This window comes from Apostichopus japonicus, chromosome 12, assembly GCF_037975245.1.
Source record: "Apostichopus japonicus isolate 1M-3 chromosome 12, ASM3797524v1, whole genome shotgun sequence".
Taxonomy (NCBI): Eukaryota; Metazoa; Echinodermata; class Holothuroidea; order Aspidochirotida; family Stichopodidae; genus Apostichopus; species Apostichopus japonicus.
In genome coordinates, this window is record NC_092572.1 from 11,540,045 (window position 1) to 11,549,253 (window position 9,209).

The 9,209-nt window shown below is 37.4% G+C and overlaps 1 protein-coding gene across 2 annotated transcripts in view; it reads right to left on the reverse strand.

Annotated features, from left to right (window-relative positions):
- LOC139977424 (uncharacterized) overlaps nt 1-6,697 on the reverse strand; it is a 118,736-nt gene extending 112,039 nt beyond the window's left edge. The window contains exon 1 of one of the 2 annotated variants that reach the window (XM_071986740.1): nt 6,615-6,697. The gene's annotated coding sequence lies outside the window, so the exon portion shown is untranslated. Of the gene's footprint in view, nt 1-6,548 lie in introns of both variants that reach the window. The other variant, XM_071986741.1, reaches the window with a different exon arrangement.
- Between the last annotated feature and the right edge of the window lie 2,512 nt (nt 6,698-9,209).

Here is a 9,209-nt window from a genome sequence, read left to right on the forward strand (position 1 = left end):
ACATCATTTGTTTGATTATGGGGTCTGTAATAACAAATGGTTCCCGTAGTAACTAAATTATGAAAAATACAGTGAAATTTCATTTTTGGCAGATTTGTTCATATTAATCATAGGTATCATCAGTGTTTTGGACTAATTATATTTGCTATAGCATAGTGCTCACTTAATAGCTTCAATTTTTTTTCTACATCAAGGCATTAGAAAATAGTGGTGAATTGAAAACACCCTCGATTTACTGTCACGCGAGTCACAAAATTTACTGTTTTTGTTTTTTTTCTCCTTGCCTGCACAATAGTTTTACTCCAAATAATGAATATCAAGTCTTCACATAGATACCAAATGGATTACTGAATTTTCCTTTCCAGAAGATATTCAAATTTTGCGGAAAATCACCCTTTACGAATGTCACGCGAGTCACGTCACGCGAGTCACGTCAATTCAAGATAGTGTTTCTACCTATTAACTGTGTGGTGGACTAATTATATTTGCTATAGCATAGTGCTTACTTTATAGCTTCAATTTTATTTTGACATCAAGACATTAGACAACAGTGGTAAATTGAAAACAGTAAACACCCTCGATTTATTGCCACGTGAGTCATAAAATTTACTGTTTTTGTTTTTTTCTCCTTGCCTGCACAATAGTTTTACTCCAAATAATGAATATCACGTCTTCACATAGATACCAAAAGGATTACTGAATTTTCCATTTCAGAAGATATTCAAATTTTGCAGAAAATCACCCTTTACGAATGTCACGCGAGTCACGTCACGCGAGTCACGTCAAATCAAGATAGTGTTTCTACCTATTTACTGTGTGAAATTTACAGGGATGTTATATTTTGATGAATAAATCACTCATTAAAGATATCATATATGCAATCCCCTTTAATTAGGCAACTTGAATAATATGGGCACACATAATGCAACTAATTATGATAATTTCATTTGAAATATCAGAATTTAAAATCATGAATATTTATTCGCAATATAATGCCTATTTTATCACCACATTTGGAAAGTTAACACTTGTCATTGATTTTTTAGTAGTATACAAAAACATAATCTATATTTGTATCTGGCAATGCCATGTGCTATGACTTGACAACCTTAAGGTTTTAACTGCTCAATCATTCCTAAAATCCTATGAGCGAATGTATCTTCTCAGTTATTACACTTTTTGTTTATTCAAATATGACATGTGAGATTGTTAATTTGATTCACATTTTGATAGATCTCTTTCTTCTATAACTCTCAAATGAGTGACTTCAACAGACTAAATGTTGTTACAAATATTAATTGACAAAATATGTTGCCTGAACAACTGTACTAACCGTACAGTATATTACCTGCTGTCTGCAGTCATGAAGGTAACTCGGGGACATAATATCATCTGGACATTCCCAAGGGAAGTACCTTTTGGACACTTTCTAGACCAATGAATGTTATATTTCACTATGCAAGATCTATACCTTTGATTCACTACTGCATTTGGTCTAGAACTATCCGAAAAGTGAACTTGTCACGCGAGTCACGTTTTCTTGTCACGCGAGTCACGATACATCTTCATCGTTATTTTCATGGGTTACAACATTTTTTCAAAGTTGCATAGCAATTTAGGTAGAGGTGTTTTTCAACTTCGGTATGATTACAAAAAGTGATTGGAAATATTTTAATAAGACATAAGAAATCGAACATTTGTGTGTGTATTCTGATTTTTGCTAATAGTATCTGTCACGCGAGTCACATTTAGTTTTTCGCCAATTTCACCCCCAATACTTGAGGTATAAATATTTTTTGTCTACTGTTGTAAGCATTAAGGCGTACCTTACTGACTACATGAATGCTTTTCTCCCAGGTAATTTCTTTATTTGTTTAATGATATCAAATAGAGAGGAATTTTAGTAAAAATGTCACGCGAGTCACCATGGAATTGACCATATATATATTACACTGTGTTCAACTTGTTTTGAGTAAATAATAAATCAGTTTTGGAAGGAAGATTTCTGAAAGTCATCAAGAACTGTTATTGCAATTGTTAGTATTTTGTTATTGCTGTAGTATGCATTTTATTGTTTGGATGTAAGTTGTTCTACATTTGCATTAGGTTCATTACCTTTTATGTTGGGTTTCAAGTATCATTATGTGGAAGAAAAGTTAATTTTGAAACCACATGTGCTCATAGTTTTATGTGTTGGTGGACAGTTACCAGATGGTTCTTCCTTAACTTCACAGTGTTTGTGTGTATTACCTTCATACATGTTTCATAGTTGCTATATACTAACCAAGGGTGTGCCGCTGTATCTCTGTATCTTGAAATGAGATATTTAACAACTACAATATTACCAGTAATTGCTCTCACTACTGAATAGCTATTTGTAGTATGCACACCCTGGTTAACACTGACTTCTTTCTCCCACTTTCACCTCAATCTTGAATACATTGCATGCAGAAGTTATAATAATATAATATAATATATACCATATATTAAAGTGCTGTTATCATGAAATAAAACATGCTCAAGAGCACTGTACAAAAGAACCAATACCTTGTATATAAAATTACCAAACTTAAGAAAACCTTAAAGTAATAACAACAGCAATAAAAGTAGAAGTAAAACATGCTCAAGAGCACTGTACAAAAGAACCAAATCTTGGAATATAAAATTACCAAACAAAAGAAAACCTAAATGTAATAACAACAGCAGTAAAAGTAGAAGTAAAACATGCTCAAGAGGACTGCACAAAAGAACCAAAACCTGGAATATAAAAATACCAAACTTAAGAAAACCTAAAAGTAAGTTAGTGACACTCATCCTTATTAGAAATTTGCCATACACTTTGTGCATTCGCACTTTTGTGAGGGTCACCCTACAAATATTGTAACTTCCTGTTCATTGACTCAGAGAGGGCAATCAGAGCTGGAGCATGAGTTCAAGTGTAAACACTATAGGAGATTTTGGTATAACATATTTGCGGTTAAATTGTCAACACAGGACCAAGAACTGGGAATCCAATGTGAACACAGCCTAAGAGCTCCTGAAGCAATGCAGCATACTGTATCACACATCTGAAATTCTTGTTTGCTGAAAAGTGCTGTTATATCATCCATACAGAAGCTTGCAGTACATGTATTTTAATAAACAAAAATTGTCAAGTAATTAAACAGGGTGTCAAGAAAAGTGAAAGAAAAATAGTTTGGTGCTCATACCATCTTAATGTTAATAAAGACCCATCATTCTGACCCGCTAGAGAACTTCAACACCCTAGGGGTTTAACATCTGTATTGTTTGAAATGATGCACACAAAATTTAAATGAGCTTACCATTATCATTTCAAGTGATGATTTGCATACAACTTAAAGTGAAATTTAGATTTTCAATGGAATAGAAATTTTGTGAGACTGTAAACCTTCTTTCCACTATTACTGTTACCTAAGTGTTTCCACAAGTAAATGCTGCATTATTGTGTACAGCTGTCAACAATGGAAACTCTGGGTGAAAATTGAAATTTTAGGGATACTTAGTAGCACTTTTGTTTGTGACGGACGTACATTTACCATATAATTTCCCACGTGTACATCCGTCACAAAGAATTGTACGTCCGTCACAGAGGAATTTTTGAAAATGTTGCAGTGGAGTGATAAAGGTTTCAACTGCTTGTTTACTGATATGTGTAGTTAAGAGTCTTCTCCATAACATGTATAGTTTTTAATTGTATCCCATTCCAATTCACAGAAATTTTCAAAAGAAAATACGATCTGAAAAAGTCACTTTCTCTGGGTACGTCCGTCACAGGGAGGTTTTTTGAGTAGTTTTGTAGTTTATTTGGATGGACAAGGAATGAAACTCCATACAAGAATAGTACAAGGTAGATGTTCCTTATAACCCAAATGAAAAGTTATCTCCTATATATAGCCATTGAGATATGGATCAACAAACTGTCCCAAATGTACATCCGACTTTACGGAATTGCCCTGAACCGAAACTGGTCGGTTGAGCATAAACAAAACCACCGTTATTAAGACCTTCATATGATTCACATTATCTCGAATGTTGATCCTGCTACTTAACTTCGTAGCGAAGCTTCTAGAATTTTGTGTCTTACAGTGCAAGGAAAATTTGACATTCTGTTACAGTGCAACCCTATAGTAGTACTGGTAACATGGCCCTAGACCTAACTAATAGACGTTGTATAACAGGCTAGCCCGTGTAATTGTATCATCCAACTGTTACGTAAAATCACAACAACGCCAGTTTAACCACAAAAGAAAACTTGCAGATCTAGAATTGATTGTTCTCAAACCAACTGGCTTTAGGTTATGTGCAAAATATTAGGTAACCAACAAAATATCGTCATTTGCTGTATCAAGGAGGCCTAGGCTATGGTCATAACAAGTAATTTGGCAACAGTATAGGCCTACAGGTACTCATAACGTTTTGTATGTGTAGTGTTTTGAGCGAGTCGTGTTCAAATTCTTCGATTTCTGTCATCTTTTGGAAAAGCTTGCAGTGGAAATTCGTCTTTACTTGTGGTGGAGCAACCTGATACCACATATCGGTTTTGCATATTTAACAGTAACGAGATAAATTTACGTAATAACAAAACTCCTAACACTAAATCTCAATTACTACGGAGCGCTGCAACAGTGTAATGTTGTGTGTTCTCAGATGTTTAAGAATGTAAACATAGCGTCTCGGAAGTGAGCTGAGTTCCTCGACTGACGTCACGCCGCATTACCGTAAATACAACAATTTTCGAAAGTTTTTATTACCCTCAAATTTTTTATCGTTTAATCCTCGAGGATGCAAGCTTCGTTTGACACAAATTGGGTATTATTGGAAAGCTACAAGTATACAGAATTCGATGAGAGAGAATTTTTTTTCCATTTCATAACCTCTTTAAGCTTCCGTTTTATCAGTTTTTCATGCTCGTTTTGTATGCGTTTGGCATACTGTATTTCTCCGTTAGTCTCTGGTTATTGCTATTGCTCACCGGATCATTAACGGACAAAGAACGGATGAAACTTAGAAGTACAGTACTGTACCTATACCAAATATTTGACGGACGCTAACGTAGAAATAACGGAAGTGTAAAGGAACATAACTGACAATGAACAGATACGTAATGACGTTACATGTAAAAAACGGAAGAAACTCAGGCCAGAAAAACTATAACAGTCCATATAAAAAGAAGATGCAGCGTACTTCCACCTTGTCCTCTCCAAGCCTCCCACTCCTCATTCTGCTCATATAATCTTTACCGTCAACACCTACATCATGGACCCTTCAGAAAGATTTAAGCTTCAGACCATGCGTGTCAGTTTTACAAGCACATTTGCTTATCATTGAAGCCAACATCAAGAACTATGAACAAGTCAAGAAGGGAAGGAAGAGACATGCTTGCCCCAAATGCTGGTCTAGGGCCTGGCTTGGTTCACAGAGAAGACGGCAGTTTGGTCTTTATGACCAACTAATGAAGGAGCTGCGAATGGAAGACCAAAAATCCTTCATCAACTTCATGAGGATGCCCCCTGATTTTGAGGCACTCCGGAGGCCCAGGTTTAGACCATTACTTCTCTGTTGCTAGTCTGTTTTTTTTTTTTTTTCGTTACTATTCGTTGATGTTCTTTAGTTCGTTCGTTGTTCTTCCGTTGTTCATCTGTTGTTTGTCCGTCCCTTGTACGTTTGTAATTCGTTTTCACTGTTAAACTACCAGTACTCTGCAAACCCCAGATGCATGCGCAACAACTTTTGCCAACGGAAATATCCGGAACTGGATGAATTTCCCACGTACTCTTGTCCATTCGTGCAATCCAGTGATATGTGACAGGGCCTTTACATCATGCACTGAGCTATGAATTATATTTTTACAAAGTGGCTATTCTTACGACTGTTCGTAAGAATAATTTCCGAATACGCATGCGCAGTTGCTATTTTTATGACAGGCGTACTATTTTTACAACCAGGAGTAACAATAATTTATCGGTTAGGGTTTGTCTTAGGGTTAGGATTGGGGTTTAGAGTTAAAGTTAGGGTTACCCATACTACATGTGCAGTTGCCTTATTTACTTTACTGCGCTTGAATTCGCCTTTGTCGTAAGAATAGTTTATAATTAATTGTTACGACTAGTCGTAAGAATAGCCACGGCCATATTTTTAATGCTACTGTCTAAGAACTATCTGATATCTCATTGACATTGGCTAAGGTCTAACAAATGCAATAAGACTACTAGGTACTATTGCCTAGACCTAGATTAAGTTTCAGAATGGAATAACCTAGGAATGACGCTTGAGTAATGAATGGGTCTGTAGTCCCCCCCCCCCCCCCCTCAAACGCTAACGCCCAAAAACTCCATCATCCATGACTAACAACCTAGGTTGTTACTTACAGTCCAGTAGGCTGCACTGTAGCGTAACTTACAGTGCAGTAGGCTGCTATCCTAACCGGTTACAGTTATTCACCTCACACACACACATATGGACACTGCGAAGTTCGGAAACCTTTGACTTAAAACACCCCAAAAACTCTACCTTATGGTATAAATCACCTGAAAATATACTTGAAATGGTGAAAGAAGTGTGTTGTTGTACGATACACAGCCAAACTTTATTACCTGCACAGTTTTCAGGTTGTATTCCAAGAGATGATTCGTGAGTGTGGACAGGTACTCCAAGTATTGTTCTAGAAAGTTCGGACACCACACAGTGTGGTGCACTGCTGGTAAAGAAATTGGTGGCGCAGTTGCTCTTTCAGTTATTATAACAGACTTAAAGGCGATATCGCTCGTAGACTTTTTTTTGAGGGCGCTGGCATTATCGAGGTTTCAGCGAGGTTTAATGGGACCCCTAAAACTCACGTGACCTCGGTGGCAAATTTAGATCAGTGAATAGCACAGGCAAGCGTATGCGTAACAAGCCCGTACCCATGCACACATAATGTTATAGCACAGCATTTCAGATTATTGTACTGTTTACCGCAAAGGATTTTCGTACGCGATAGTTTGTTGTTTGTGTGCCTTTTGAGTAAAGAATACTGTACGATTTTCGTACAAATACATTCGATTAGACTAGAGTATAGTGACAATCATGGAAAAGGGATCAGAGCAAGGAGAATCGGGCGAAAGAAAACGACCTTATCCTGGAACGAGCGTATAGGTTCAAGTGGAGGAAAGCCATTGTTGCATGGACCTGACAAAAACAGCAGTGCAAAGGAACAACAGCGACGAAGAGATGCCACGAAGATCTATCTTCTACGTTCCTACGTAAACTGGCAAATGGAGAAAGAACTCTACAAACATGTCCACGATTTGACTTCTGTTAGCAACGCAGATTTCGCAGAACATTTGCTTCAGGATCACACAAAAAGGTAATGATTTGCTAAGCTAGGCTAAAACTGTATAGGGTAATACTAGTACATAGTAGTACTACAGGGTATTGTCCTAGGTAACTGTCAGTATCTCCGTTAGGGGTAATGAGAAATTTTATGTTACAAAGTGATTAATCTTTGATTTTGAAAAAAAAAGAAGAAGCTTATTTTTCTTGAACTTTATAATCGAGGCAGTAAAACAGTTGGGAATGAGTTAGATCGGTTTTTGTTTTTTCGTGTAGAACTGGACCCAATAATGACAAGCACAGTACTGTGCCCAATCTACAAATTTTATTTCAGTTCCAAGAATATTTCTTATTTCTGGGGGTGAAAATCTACACACACAGCAATTTTCCTCTTCCGTGGAGTCATCTGTCATTTCTATTTCTGTAATTGGAGGGTTTACACCGAGACTAGGGTTATGAAGATGCATGGGCGGCGATCATGGGGGGGACGGGGGGACATGTCCCCCCCAATATTTTTGTTGGGGGGATATAGTATCTAATATCCCCCCCAATATTTGGTGGCATAATTTTTTGTAAGCATATGTTTTGTATTTTTTTATGATATCGCTAGTAATTTCAAAATAGAAAATGCTTAGATGCAACTTAAAAGGTCTGGGAAGTGCCATTTCCAGCAATCTGGGAGGCATTTTCGGCCAAAATTTTCTTTTGCGCTTCGCGCCAACTTATGGTGGCGCTACGCTTAGACAGTCTGTGTAAAAGCTTTGCCCCTCCCTTGGCAAATTCCTCACATGGCGCCTGTTTAACCGTGTCACAATTTGTTACTATATATGACCGAAAGTAGTTTTTACTTTTTTTCTCGAAATGAATAGCTAGACGGACCGCATCCGTAATGAAATTTGGTTGGCATCTTGTGTATGAGTGTAAGTACGTACAATCACACATATGATCCACATCGATATGGGTTCACTGGGTTTCCATTTGGCCTGTTTCCTACAAGATTTCTAACCGCAGGTGCTTAGCCAAGGGAGGGGGGGGTGAAGGGTGGAGACCGCCCTCCCCCTCGAGCATATTTTTTGGGTATTTTCTATGATATCGAAGTTTTATAGTAGCTGTTATAAGAGGTTTCAATATTTTTACACCAATAATTTAACTGTCTGAATTTTCGAAAATTCTTTGAACAACATTCTTCATCATACTTCCCTCTACTCGTGCAATTTTGACCGGTCTGTTAGGGGTTGAGGGGTTTTTCTATATTGGTTGTCCATAGATCAAATTTTGTGCAACATTATGGGTATGTTTTGAAGTGAATTTATTATTCAAATTCTGAACAAATAATGGGCTTAAAACCTTGAAAAGTGGGGCTGACGGGTATTGAGGGGCGTTATGTAGAATTATCTACAAAGCAATGATCCACAGGAGATGCAATGAGGTCGAACATGATGTGTGACTGGTGAAAATCTTGAAAAAAGGTTATGAATGAAGAAAAAAAACTATTAGGTAAAACTTGGTTCTCAGGCAAAAGTGTACATCTGGTTGGTCATTTTCAAGCCCGAGAAGTGCTATTTCCAGTGATCTGGGGGCTATCAAAACCAAAAATTTTCTTGTACGCTGCGCGCCAACCAATGGTGGCGCTCCGCTTTGATAGTAATTCGCCTGCATCCAAGCAAATGTCCCCCCCAATATTTGAAACAGATCGCCGCCCCTGTGAAGATGTATTACTGCGGGGTATCTGTGCTGGTGGTAGGGATGTCACTTGTTGTAATTAATGTACGGATAAAAGGGGGGATTAGAAGATAAACGCAAAGACACCGGGAAGAGAAAGAGGAACAGTAAAAATTTACAGCATTGATCCCTATTAACAGAGTAGCCAGTGACGG